We start from the raw sequence: 13,235 nt of genomic DNA, 5'->3' as shown, positions 1-13,235 counted from the left end.
AAGTTATGAGCAGAACTTAATACAACAGAAAACGTATAAAATTCAGGTGATGTAGTAAGTCCAAAGAATATTCTTTGAAAAGAGTTAAAAGACACACTTTGATTAAGGAAAACAAAAACATATGTAAAGAATATACAGAAAGAATCAGGACAATGTTATAGCAGAGAACATCTGAAATGCCAGTAAGTTTGAACATTTCTGTAAAGTGGACCATTTCCTAGCTCCTAAAGTTTACCAAAACAGACACAAGAGGAAACCATTTAAGATCATCATGTCTGCCCTTGCCATTCTCGGAACGCCCTGGCCTCAGAATGCAGCATCTGTAGTCCATGGTAACCTGCGGAGAGGTGGCGGGGCTGACGGAAGTTGGAACACTGCCCTCACTCAGGGAGTGGGTTTGGCCATCTCTGCTGTGACTGAAAAAAGGGCAGGGGAGCAGGGCGTCATGGGCAGGGCACTCAGAGTCCAGCAGGCCCAGTGGGGTGTCAAAAGCATTTAGGCCCAGGCCAAAGGGCGCCTTCTTTGTCTGCACAGCTGCCCAAACTCTCACCTTTCCACTCAGCCCGCCCTCTTACGTGAAGTGTGTGTGGAACTTGTCCACACAGTACACCTTGCTGCACAGCTAACCATAGGTCTGGGCATTGTAGCTTCCTGCCAGGTGAACGAAGTTCGCAGGCAGATGGGTCCCTGTGACACACGCGGTGAGGCTCTTGCCCGGGCCATAGGCCGCCAACTGCCCCTGCACCACATCGCGGGCCGCTAAGCAACCATTTCTGAGTCCGTGCCTCAAGAGGGTGTATTGGACCAACACTTGTAGAAAACTGGGTCCTCGCGGGTAACTCATTGGAGGGACACAAATAAATCTTTGCCGACTTTCTGATGAAGCTTACGAGAGTTCACACCTAAGCCTCTTACAAGGTCAGCTGTTTAGCTAAACATGAACTCATGATCTAAATTTACACAATAATGAAGAAATCAGCTACAAAGGGGAGACAAGCAGCAAAAACAATCAATACCAGAATTAGATTCCCTAGGCCATCCATCAGATGTTGGAATAATCAGGTGCAAGGAAGAAAATATACATATAACTGGAACTGAAACAAGAAACAAGGATGTTTTCAAAGACTGGTAAGATCTCTCAAACATTTTTAAAGTACATGTCATTGATAAAGCTAAATACTCAAAATTTGTGTAATACAACAGATTCATCATTGAGAAGAGTGAAATTATGCTGTTTTGAAAACTATGGCAGGTCAGATTTTCTGCCTAATTATATAAGAAGATTTCTCTAAAAATACACATTATTTCAAAGACTTATTGGCTGTGAAATAAGGTAAGTGCATATCAAATGGCTTGTCTGCAAAGAAAGGTGAGATGTAGGGAATCACTGAAAGTAGAGGGGTAAATATGTCAATATATACATTGCTATATGGTGAACTAAGCCTTAGGCCAGCAACAATGTAGAGGTCCTGACCCTTAGAAACTTACAAGTAAGTTGGAATCTTCAAAAGTTCAAATCTTTATAAGAAAAAGATTTAATAAAATGAATAACCAAGTGTTTTAATTGGCATCAGAAGATCAAAACAATAAACCCTGAGAACATAGAAAAAAGATAAATAAAGTCATGAGCCGAACTTAGTACAACAGAAAACGTATAAAATTTAGGTGATGTAGTAAATCCAAAGAATATTCTTTGAAAAGAGTTAAAAGACACACTTTGATTAAGGAAAACCAAAACATAAGTAAAGAATATACAAAATGAATCAGTACAATGTTATAGCAGAGACGATCTGAAATGCCAGTAAATTTGAACATTTCTGTAAAGTGGACCATTTCCTAGCTCCTACAGTTTACCAAAACTGACACAAGAGGAAATCATTTAAGTTCATCATGTCTGCCCTTGGCATTCTCGGAACGCCCTGGACTCAGTATGCAGCATCTGTAGTCCATGGTAACCTGCGGAGAGGGGGCGGGGCAGAGGGAAGTTGGAACACTGCCCTCACTCAGGGAGTGGCTGTGGCCATCTCTGCTGTGACTGAACAAAGGGCAGTGGAGAAGGAGGCCAAGGGCAGGGCCCTCAGAGCTCGGCAGGCCCAGTCGGGTGTCACAAGCATTTAGGCCCAAGCCAAAGGGTGCATTCTTTGTCTGCACAACTGCCCAAACTCTGACCTTTCCACTCAGGCCGCCGTCTTACTTGAAGTGTGTGGGGAACCGGTCCGCACAGTATACCTCGCTGCACAGCTAACCATAGGTCTGGGCATCATAGCTTCCTGCCAGGTGAATGAAGTTTGCAGGCAGATGCGTCATTGCGACACACGCGGAGAGGCTCCTGCCCGGGCCACAGGTCAACGACTGCCCCTGCACCAGATCGGGGGCCGCAAAGCAACCTTTTCTGAATCTCTGCCTCTAGAGGGAGTATTGGACCATCACTTGTAGAAAACGGGGTCCTGGCGGGCAACTCATTGGAGGGACACAAATAAATATTTGCAGACTTTCTGATGAAGCTTACGAGCGCTCACACGTAAGCCTCTTACAAGGTTAGCTGTTTAGCTAAACATGAGCTCATGATCTAAATTTACACAATAATGAAGAAATCAGCTACAAGCGGGAGACAATCAGCAATAACAATCAATACCAGAATCAGATTCCCTAGGCCATCCAACTGATGTTGGAATAATCAGTTGCAAGGCAGAAAATATACATATAACTGGAACGGAAACAAGGAACAAGGATGTTTTCAAAGACTGATAGGATCTCTAAAACATTTTTAAAGTACATGTCATTGATAAAGCTAAATACTCAAAGTTTGTGTAATACAACAGATTCATCATTGAGAAGAGTGAAATTATGCTGTTTTGAAAACTATGGCAGGTCAGATTTTCTGCCTAAATATATAAGAAGATTTCTCTAAAAATACACATTATTTCAAAGACTTATTGGCTGTGAAAAAAGTTAAGTGTATTTCAAATGGCTTGTCTACAAAGAAAGTTGAGATGTAGGGAATCACAGTAAGTCGAGGGGAAAAGAGGTCAATATATACTTTGACATATTGTGAACTAAGCCTTAGGCCAGCAACAATGTAGAGGATATGACCATTAGAAACTTACAAGTAAGCTGGAATCTTTAAAAGTTCAAATCTTTATAAGTAAAAAGATTTATTAAAATGAATAACCAAGTGTTTTAATGGACATCAGAAGATCAAAACAATAAACCCTGAGAACATAGAAAAAAGATAAATAAACATATGAGCAGAACTTAATACCACAGAAAACGTATAAAATTCAGGTGAGGTATTAAGTCCAAAGAATATTCTTTGACAAGATTTAAAAGACACACTTTGATTAAGTAAAAAAAAAACATAAATAAAGAATATACAGAAAGAATCAGGACAATGTTATAGCAGAGAATATATGAAATGCCAGTAAATTTGAACATTTGTGTAAAGTGGACCATTTCCTAGCTCCTAAAGTTTACCAAAATTGACACAAGAGGAAATCATTTAAGGTCATCATGTATGCCCTTGGCATCCTCGGAACGCCCTGGCCTCAGAATGCAGCATCTGTAGTCCATGGTAACCTGCGGAGATAGGGCGGGGCTGAGGGAGGTTGGAACACTGCACTCACTGAGGGACTGTGTGAGGCCATCTCTGCTGTGACTTAACAAAGGGCAGGGGTGAAGGGGGCCCAGGGCAGGGCCCTCAGAGCCCGGCAGGCCCAGTCGTGTGTCACAAGCATTTAGGCCCAGGCCAAGGTGCGCCTTCTTTGTCTGCACACCTGCCCAAACTCTCACGTTTCCACTCAGGCCGCCCTTTAACTTGAAGTGTGTGTGGAACCGATCCGCGCAGTACACTTCGCTGCAAAGATAACCATAGGTCTGGGCTTCATAGCTTCCTGCCAGGTGACAGAAGTTTGCAGGCAGATCGGTCGTGGGAAACACGTGGGGAGACTCCTGCCCAGGCCACAGGTCGCCCAAAGCCACTACCCCAGATCGGGGGAAGCAAGGCAGTCCTGTCTGAGTCCCAGCATCAAGAGGGAATAGTGGACCAACACTTGTAGAAAACGGGGTCTGTGCCAGTAACTCATTGGAGGGACACAAAAAAATCTTTGTGGACTTTCTGCTGATGCTTATGAGCGTTCACACCTAAGCCTCTTACAAGGTCAGCTGTTTAGCTAAACATAAGCTCATGATCTAAATTTACACAATAAAGAAAAAATCAGCTACAAGGGGAGACAATCAGCAAAAACAATCAATACCAGTATTAGATTCCCTAGGCCATCGATCAGACGTTGGAATAATCAGGTGCAAGGCAGAAAATATACATAAAACTGGAACTGAAACAAGGAACAAGGATGTTTTCAAAGATTGGTAGGATCTCTAAAACATTTTTAAAGTACATGTCATTGATAAAGCTAAATACTCAAAGGTTGTGTAATACAACAGATTCATCATTGAGAAGATTGAAATTATGCTGTTTTGAAAACTATGGCAGGTCAGATTTTCTGCCTAAATATATAAGAAGATTTCTCTGAAAAATACACATTATTTCAAAGACTTATTAGCTGTGAAATAAGTTAAGGTTATTTCAATTGTCTTCTCTGCAAAGAAAGGTGAGATAGGAAATCACAGAAAGTCGAGGGGAAAATAGGTCATTATATACTTTGCTATATGGTGAACTAAGCCTTAGGCCAGCAACAATGTAGAGGACCTGACCCTTAGAAACTTACAAGTAAGCTGGAATATTGAAAAGTTGAAATATTTATAAGTAACAACATTTATTAAAATGAATAACCAAGTCTTTTAATTGCCATCAGAATATCAAAACAATAAACCTGAGAACACAGAAAAAATGTAAATAAAGATATGAGGAGACCTTAATACAATAGAAAATGTATAAAATTCAGGTGATGTATTAAGTCTAAGAATATTCTTTGACAAGATTTAAAAGACACTCTTTGATTAAGGAAAACCAAAACATAAGTAAAGAATATACAGAAAGAATCAGGACAATGTTATAGCAGACAATATATGAAATGCCAGTAAATTTGAACATTTGTGTAAAGTGGACCATTTCCTAGCTCCGAAAGTTTACCAAAACTGACACCAGAGGAAATCATATAAGGTCATCATGTCTGCCTTTGGAATTCTCGGAATGCCCTGGACTCAGAAGGCAGCATCCTTAGTCCATGGTAACCCGTGGAGAGGGGGCGGGGCTGAGGGAGGTGGGAACACAGCCCTCACTGAGGGAGTGTGTGTGGCCATCTCTGCTGTGACTGAACAAAGGCAGGGGAACAGGGCGTCCTGGGTAGGGCCCTCAGATGCCGGGAGGCCCAGTGCGGTTTCACAAGCATTTAGGCCCAGGCCGTAGGGCGCCTTCTTTTTGTGCACAGCTGCCTGAACTCTCACCATTCCCCTCAGGCCGCCCTCTTACTTGAAGTGTGTGTGGAACCGGTCCACGCAGTACACCTTGCTGCACAGCTAACCATAGGTCTGGGCATCGTAGCTTCCGGCCAGGTGACCGAAGTTCGCAGGCAGATGTGTCCCTGCGAAACATGCGGAGAGGATCCTGCCCAGTCCAAGGCCACCGACTGCCCCTGCCCCATATCTGGGGCCGCAAAACAGCCATGTCAGTGTCCCTGCATCTAGAGGGGGTATTGGACCAACACTTTTAGAAAACGGGGTCCTCGCGGGCAACTCATTGGAGGGACATAAATAAATATTTGCCGACTTTCTGCTGAAGCTTACGAGCGTTCACAACTAAGCCTCTTACAAGCTCAGCTGTTTAGCTAAATATGAGCTCATGATCTAAATTTACACAATAATGAAGAAATCAGCTACAAGGCGGAGAGAAACAGCAAAAACAATCAATACCAGAATTAGATTCCCTAGGCCATCCATCAGATGTTGGAAAAATCAGGTGCAAGGCAGAAAATATACATAAAACTGGAACTGAAACAAGGAAGAAGGATGTTTTCAAAGACTGGTAGGATCTCTAAAACATTTTTAAAGTACATGTCATTGATAAAGCTAAATACTCAAAGGTTGTGTAATACAACAGATTCATCATTGAGAAGAGTGAAATTATGCTGTTTGAAAACTCTAGCAGGTCAGATTTTCTGCCTATTTATATAAGAAAATTTCTCTAAGAAATACACATTATTTCAAAGTTTTACTGGCTGTGAAATAAGTTAAGGGTATTTCAAACGGCTTGTCTGCAAAGAAAGGTGAGATGTAGGGAATCACAGAAATTCGAGGGGAAAATAGGTCAATATATACATTGCTATATGGTGAACTAAGCCTTAGGCCAGCAACAATGTAGAGGACCTGACCCTTAGAAACTTACATGTAAGTTGGAATCCTCAAAAGTTCAAATCTTTATAAGTAAAAAGATTTATGAAAATGAATAACCAAGTGTTTTAATTGGCATCAGAAGATCAAAATAATAAACCCTGAGAACATAGAAAAAAGATAAATAAAGATATGAGCAGAACTTAATACAACAGAAAACGTATAAAATTCAGGTGATGTAGTAAGTCCAAAGAATATTTTAAAAGATTTAAAAGACACACTTTAATTAAGGAAAACAAAAACATAAGTAAAGTATATACAGAAAGAATCAGGACAATGTTATAGCAGAGAAGATCTGAAATGCCAGTAAATTTGAACATTTCTGTAAAGTGGACCATTTTCTAGCTCCTAAAGTTTACCAAAACTGACACAAGAGAAAACCATTTAAGATCATTATGTCTGCCCTTGGCATTCTCGGAACGCCCTGGCCTCAGAATGCAACATCTGTAGTCCATGGTAAACTGTGGAGAGGGGGCGGGGCTGAGGGAGTTTGGAAACTGCCCTCACTGAGGGAGTGGGTGTGGCCATCTCTGCTGTGACTGAATAAAGTGCAGGGCAGCAGGGCGACCTGGGCAGGGCCATCAGATTCTGGCAGGACCAGTGGGGTGTCAAAAGCATTTAGGCCCAGACCAAAGGGCGCCTTCTTTGTCTGCACAGCTGCCCAAACTCTCATCTTTCCACTCAGCCCGCCCTCTTATGTGAAGTGTGTGTGGAACCTGTCCATGCAGTACAACTTGCTGCACAGCTAACCATACGTCTGGGCATCGCAGCTTCCTGCCAGGTGACCGAAGTTCACAGGCAGATGGGTCCGTCGGACACACGCGGAGAGGCTCCGGCCCGGGCAACAGGACGCCAACTGCCCATGCACCACATAGGGGGCCGCAAAGCAACCTTTTCTGAGTCCGTGCCTCAACAGGGAGTATTGGACCAACACTTGTAGAAAACTGGGTCCTCGCGTGTAACTCATTGGAGGGACACAAATAAATCTTTGCCGACTTTCTGATGAAGCTTACGAGAGTTCAAACCTAAGCCTCTTACAAGGTCAGCTGTTTAGCTAAACATGAGCTCATGATCTAAATTTACACAATAATGAAGAAATCAGCTACAAGTGGGAAGCAATCAGCAAAAACAATCAATACCAGAAATAGATTCCCTAGGCAATCCATCAGATGTTGCAATAATCAGGTGCAAGGCAGAAAATATACATAAAACTGGAACTGAAACAAGGAACTAGGAGGTTTTCAAAGACTGGTAGGATCTCTAAATCATTTTTTTAAAGTACGTGTCATTGATAAAGCTAAATACTCAAAGGTTGTGTAATACAAGAGATTCATCATTGAGAAGAGTGAAATTATGCTGTTTTGAAAACTATGGCAGGTCAGATTTTCTGCCTAATTATATAAGAAGATTTCTCTAAAAAATACACATTATTTCAAAGACTTATTGGCTGTGAAATAAGGTAAGTGCATATCAAATGGCTTGTCTGCAAAGAAAGGTGAGATGTAGGGAATCACTGAAAGTAGAGGGGTAAATATGTCAATATATACATTGCTATATGGTGAACTAAGCCTTAGGCCAGCAACAATGTAGAGGACCTGACCCTTAGAAACTTACAAGTAAGTTGGAATCTTCAAAAGTTCAAATCTTTATAAGAAAAAGTTTTAATAAAATGAATAACCAAGTGTTTTAAATGGCATCAGAAGATCAAAACAATAAACCCTGAGAACATAGAAAAAAGATAAATACAGATATGAGCAGAACTTAATACAACAGAAAACGTATAAAATTGTGGAGGTTTAGTAAGTCTGAAGAATGTTTGTGGAAAAGAGCTTTAAAAGACACACTTTGATTAAGGAAAACAAAACATAAGTAAAGAACATACAGAAAGAATCAAGACAATATTATGGCAGAGAAGATCTGAAATGCCAGTAAATTTGAACATTTCTGTAAAGTGGACCATTTCCTAGCTCCTAAAGTTTACCAAAACTGACACAAGAGGATATCACTTAAGGTCATCCTGTCTGCCCTTGGCATTCTCGGAACGCCCTGGCCTCAGAATACAGCATCTGTAGTCCATGGTTACCTGCGGAGAGGGGGCGGTGCTGCGGGAGGTTGGAACCCGGCCCTCACTGAGGGAGTGGGTGTGGCCATCTCTGCTGTCACTGTACAAAGGGCAGGGGAGCAGGTCGTCCAGTGCAGGGCCCTCAGAGCCCGGCAGGCCCAGTGCGGATTCACAAGAATTTAGTCCCAGGCCAAAGGGCGCCTTCTTTGTCTGCACAGCTGCCCAAACACTCACCTTTCAGCTCAGGCCGCCCTCTTACTTGAAGTGTGTGTGGAACCTCTCCACGCAGTTCACCTCGCCTCAGAGCTAACCATAGGTCTGGGCATCGTAGCTTCCTGCCAGTTGACCGAAGTTCGCAGGCAGATGCATCCCTGTGACACACGAGGAGAGGACCCTGCTCGGTCCACAGGCCACCGAGTGCCCCTGCCCCATATCAGGGCCCGCAAAGCAGCCCTGTCTGTGTCCCTGCCTCTAGAGGGAGTATTGGACCAACACTTGTAGAAAACGGGGTCCTCGCGGGCAACTCATTGGAGGGACATAAATAAATATTTGCGGACATTCTGCTGAAGCTTACAAGCGTTCACACCTAAGCCTCTTACAAGGTCAGCTGTTTAGCTAAACATGAGCCCATGATCTAAATTTACAGAATAATGAAGAAATCAGCTACAAGGGGGAGACAAACAGCAAAAACAATCAATACCAGAATTAGATTCCCTAGGCCATCTATCAGATGTTGGAATAATCAGGTGCAAGGCAGAAAATATACATAAAACTGTAACAGAAACAAGGAACAAGGATGTTTTCAAAGCCTGATAGGATCTCTAAAACATTTTTAAAGTACATGTCATTGATAAAGCTAAATACTCAAAGGTTGTGTAATACAACAGATTCATCATTGAGAAGAGTGAAATTATGCTGTTTTGAAAACTATGGCAGGTCAGATTTTCTGCCTATTTATATAAGAAAATTTCTCTAAGAAATACACATTATTTCAAAGTCTTATTTGCTGTGAAATAAGATAAGGGTATTTCAAATGGCTTGTCTGCAAAGAAAGGTGAGATGTAGGGAATCACAGAAAGTCGAGGGGAATATCAGTCAATATATACATTGCTATATGGTGAACTAAGCCTTAGGCCAGCAACAATGTAGAGGACCTGACCCTTAGAAACTTACAAGTAAGTTGGAATCTTCAAAAGTTCAAATCTTTATAAGTAAAAAGATTTATGAAAATGAATAACCAATTGTTTAACTTGACATCAGAATATCAAAACAATAAACCCTGTGAACATAGAAAAAAGATAAATAAAGATATGAGCAGAACTTAATACAACAGAAAAAGTATAAAATTCAGGTGATGTAGTAAGTCCAAAGAATATTTTTGAAAAGATGTAAAAGACACACTTTGACTAAGGAAAACAAAAACATAAGTAAAAAATATACAGAAAGAATCAGGACAATGTTATAGCAGAGAACATCTGGAATGCCAGTAAATTTGAACATTTCGGTAAAGTGGACCATTTCCTAGCTCCTAAAGTTTACCAAAACTGACACTAGAGGAAACCATTTAAGGTCATTATGTCTGCCCTTGGCATTCTCGGAACGCCCTGGCCTTAGTATGCAACATCGGTAGTCCATGGTAAACTGCGGAGAGTGGGCGGGGCTGAGAAGTTTGGAACACTGCCCTCACTGAGGGAGTGGGTGTGGCCATCTCTGCTGTGACTGAACAAAGAGCAGTGGAGCAGGGAGTCTGGGCAAGGCCCTCAGAGCCCGGCAGGCCCAGTGGTGTGTCAAAAGCATTTAGGCCCAGGCCAAAGGGCACCTTCATTGTCTGCACAGCTGCCCAAACTCTCACCTTTCCACTCAGCCTGCCCTCTTACGTGAAGTGTGTGTGGAATCTGTCCATGCAGTACAACTTGCTGCGCAGCTAACCATGGGTCTGGGCATCGTAGCTTCCTGCCAGGAGACCGAAGCTTTCAGGCAGATGGGTAGCTGGGACACACGCTGCAAGGCTCCTGCCCGGGCCACAGGACGCCAATTGACCCTGTACCACATCGGGGGCCGCAAAGCAACCTTTTCTGAGTCCGTGCCTCAACAGGGAGTATTGGACAAACACTCGTAGAAAACTGGGTCCTCGCGGGCCACTCATTGGAGGGACACAAATAAATCTTTGCCGACTTTCTGATGAAGCTTACGAGAGTTCACACCTAAGCCTCTTACAAGGTCAGCTGTTTAGCTGAACATGAGCTCATGATCTAAATTTACACAATAATGAAGAAATCAGCTGCAAGGGGGAGACAATGAGCAAAAACAATCAATACCAGAAATAGATTCCCTAGGCAATCCAACAGATGTTGGAATAATCAGGTGCAAGGCAGAAAATATACATAAAACTGGAAATGAAACAAGGAACAAGGATGTTTTCAAAGACTGGTAGGAACACTAAAATATTTTTAAAGTACATGTCATTGATAAAGCTAAATACTCAAAGGTTGTGTAATACAACAGATACATCATTGAGAAGAGTGAAATTATGCTGTTTTGAAAACTATGGCAGGTCAGATTTTCTGCCTAATTATATAAGAAGATTTCTCTAAAAATTAGACATTATTTCAAAGACTTATTGGCTGTGAAAAAAGTTAAGTGTATTTCAAATGGCTTGTCTGCAAAGAAAGGTGAGATGTAGGGAATCACAGAAAGCCCAGGGGAAAATAGGTCAATACATATATAGCTACACTGTGAACCAAGACTTAGGCCAGCAACAATGTAGAGGACCTAACCCTAAGAAACTTACAAGTAAGCTGGAATCTTGAAAAGTTCAAATCTTTATAAGTAAAAAGATTTATTGAAATGAATAACCAAGTGTTTTAATTGACATCAGAAGATCAAAACAATAAACCCTGAGAACATAGAAAAAAGATAAATAAAGATATGAGCAGAACTTAATACAACAGAAAACGTATAAAATTCAGGTGATGTAGTAAGTCCAAAGAATATTCATTGAAAAGATTTAATGACACACTTTGATTAAGGAACACAAAAACATAAGTCAAGAATATACAGAAAAAATCAGGAGAATGTTATAGCAGAGAAGATCTGAAATGCCAGTAAATTTGAACATTTCTGTAAAGTGGACCATTTCCTAGCTCCTACAGTTTACCAAAACTGACACAAGAGGAAATCATTTAAGGTCATCCTGTCTGCCCTTGGCATTCTCGGAACGTCCTGGCCTCAGAATGCAGCATTTGTAGTCCATGGTAACCTGCGGAGAGGGGGCGGTGCTGAGGGAGGCTGGAACACTGCTGTCACTAAGGAAGACGGTGTGGCCATCTCTGCTGTGACTGAACAAAGGGCAGGGGAGCAGGTCGTCCAGTGCAGGGCCCTCAGAGCCCGTCAGGCCCAGTGCGGTGTCACAAGCATTTAGGCCCAGGCCAAAGAGCACCATCTTTGTCTGCACAGCTGCCCAAACTCTCACTTTCCACGCAGCCCTCCCTCTTATTTGAAGTGTGTGTGTAACCTGTCCGCGCAGTACACCTCGCTGCACAGCTACCCATAGGTCTGGACATCCTAGCTTCCTGCCAGGTGACCGAAGTTCGCAGGCAGATGGGTCCCTGCAACACACTCGGAGAGGATCCTGCATGATCCACAGGCCACCGACTGCCCCTGCCCCATATCGGGGACCAAAAAGCAGCCCTGTCTGTGTCCCTGCCTCTAGTGGGAGTATTGGAACAACACTTGTAGAAAACGGGGTCCTCGCGGGCAACTCATTGGAGGGACACAAATAAATCTTTGCCGACTTTCTGCAAAAGCTTACGTGCGTTCACATCTAAGCCTCTTACAAGGTCAGCTGTTTAGCTAAACATAAGCTCACGATCTGAATTTACACAATAATGAAGAAATCAGCTACAAGGGGGAGACAAACAGCAAAAACAATCAATACCAGAAATAGATTCCCTAGGCCATCCATCAGATGTTGGAATAATCAGGTGCAAGGCAGAAAATATACACAAAACTGGAACTGAAACAAGGAACAAGGATGTTTTCAAAGACTGGTAGGAGCTCTAAAACATTTTTAAAGTACATGTCATTGATAAAGCTAAATACTCAAAGTTTTTGTAATACAACAGATTCATCTTTGAGAAGAGTGAAATTATGCTGTTTTGAAAACTATGGCAGGTCAGATTTTCTAGCTAATTATATAAGAAAATTTCTCTAAAACATACACATTATTTCAAAGGCTTATTGGCTGTGAAATAAGGTAAGGGTATATCAAATGGCTTGTCTGCAAAGAAAGGTGAGATGTAGGGAATCACAGAAAGTCGAGGGGAATATAGGGCAATATATATATTGCTATACGGTTAACTAAGCCTTAGGCCAGCAACAATGTAGAGGACCTGACACAAAGAAACGTACAAGAAAGCTGGAATCTTCAAAAGTTCAAATCTTTATAAGTAAAAAATTTATGAAAATGAATAACAAAGTGTTTTAATTGACATGAGAAGATCAAAACAATAAACCCTGAGTACATAGAAAAAAGATAAATAAAGTTATGAGCAGAACTTAATACAACAGAAAACGTATAAAATTCAGGTGATGTAGTAAGTCCAAAGAATATTCTTTGAAAAGAGTTAAAAGACACACTTTGATTAAAGAAAACAAAAACATATGTAAAGAATATACAGAAAGAATCAGGACAATGTTATAGCAGAGAACATCTGAAATGCCAGTAAGTTTGAACATTTCTGTAAAGTGGACCATTTCCTAGCTCCTAAAGTTTACCAAAACTGACACAAGAGGAAACCATTTAAGATCATCATGTCTGCCCTTGGCA

The sequence above is a fragment of the Mesoplodon bidens genome, assembly GCF_964165515.1.
Source record: "Mesoplodon bidens genome assembly, chromosome: Y".
Lineage (NCBI taxonomy): Eukaryota > Metazoa > Chordata > Mammalia > Artiodactyla > Ziphiidae > Mesoplodon > Mesoplodon bidens.
This window is presented reverse-complemented; position numbering follows the sequence as displayed.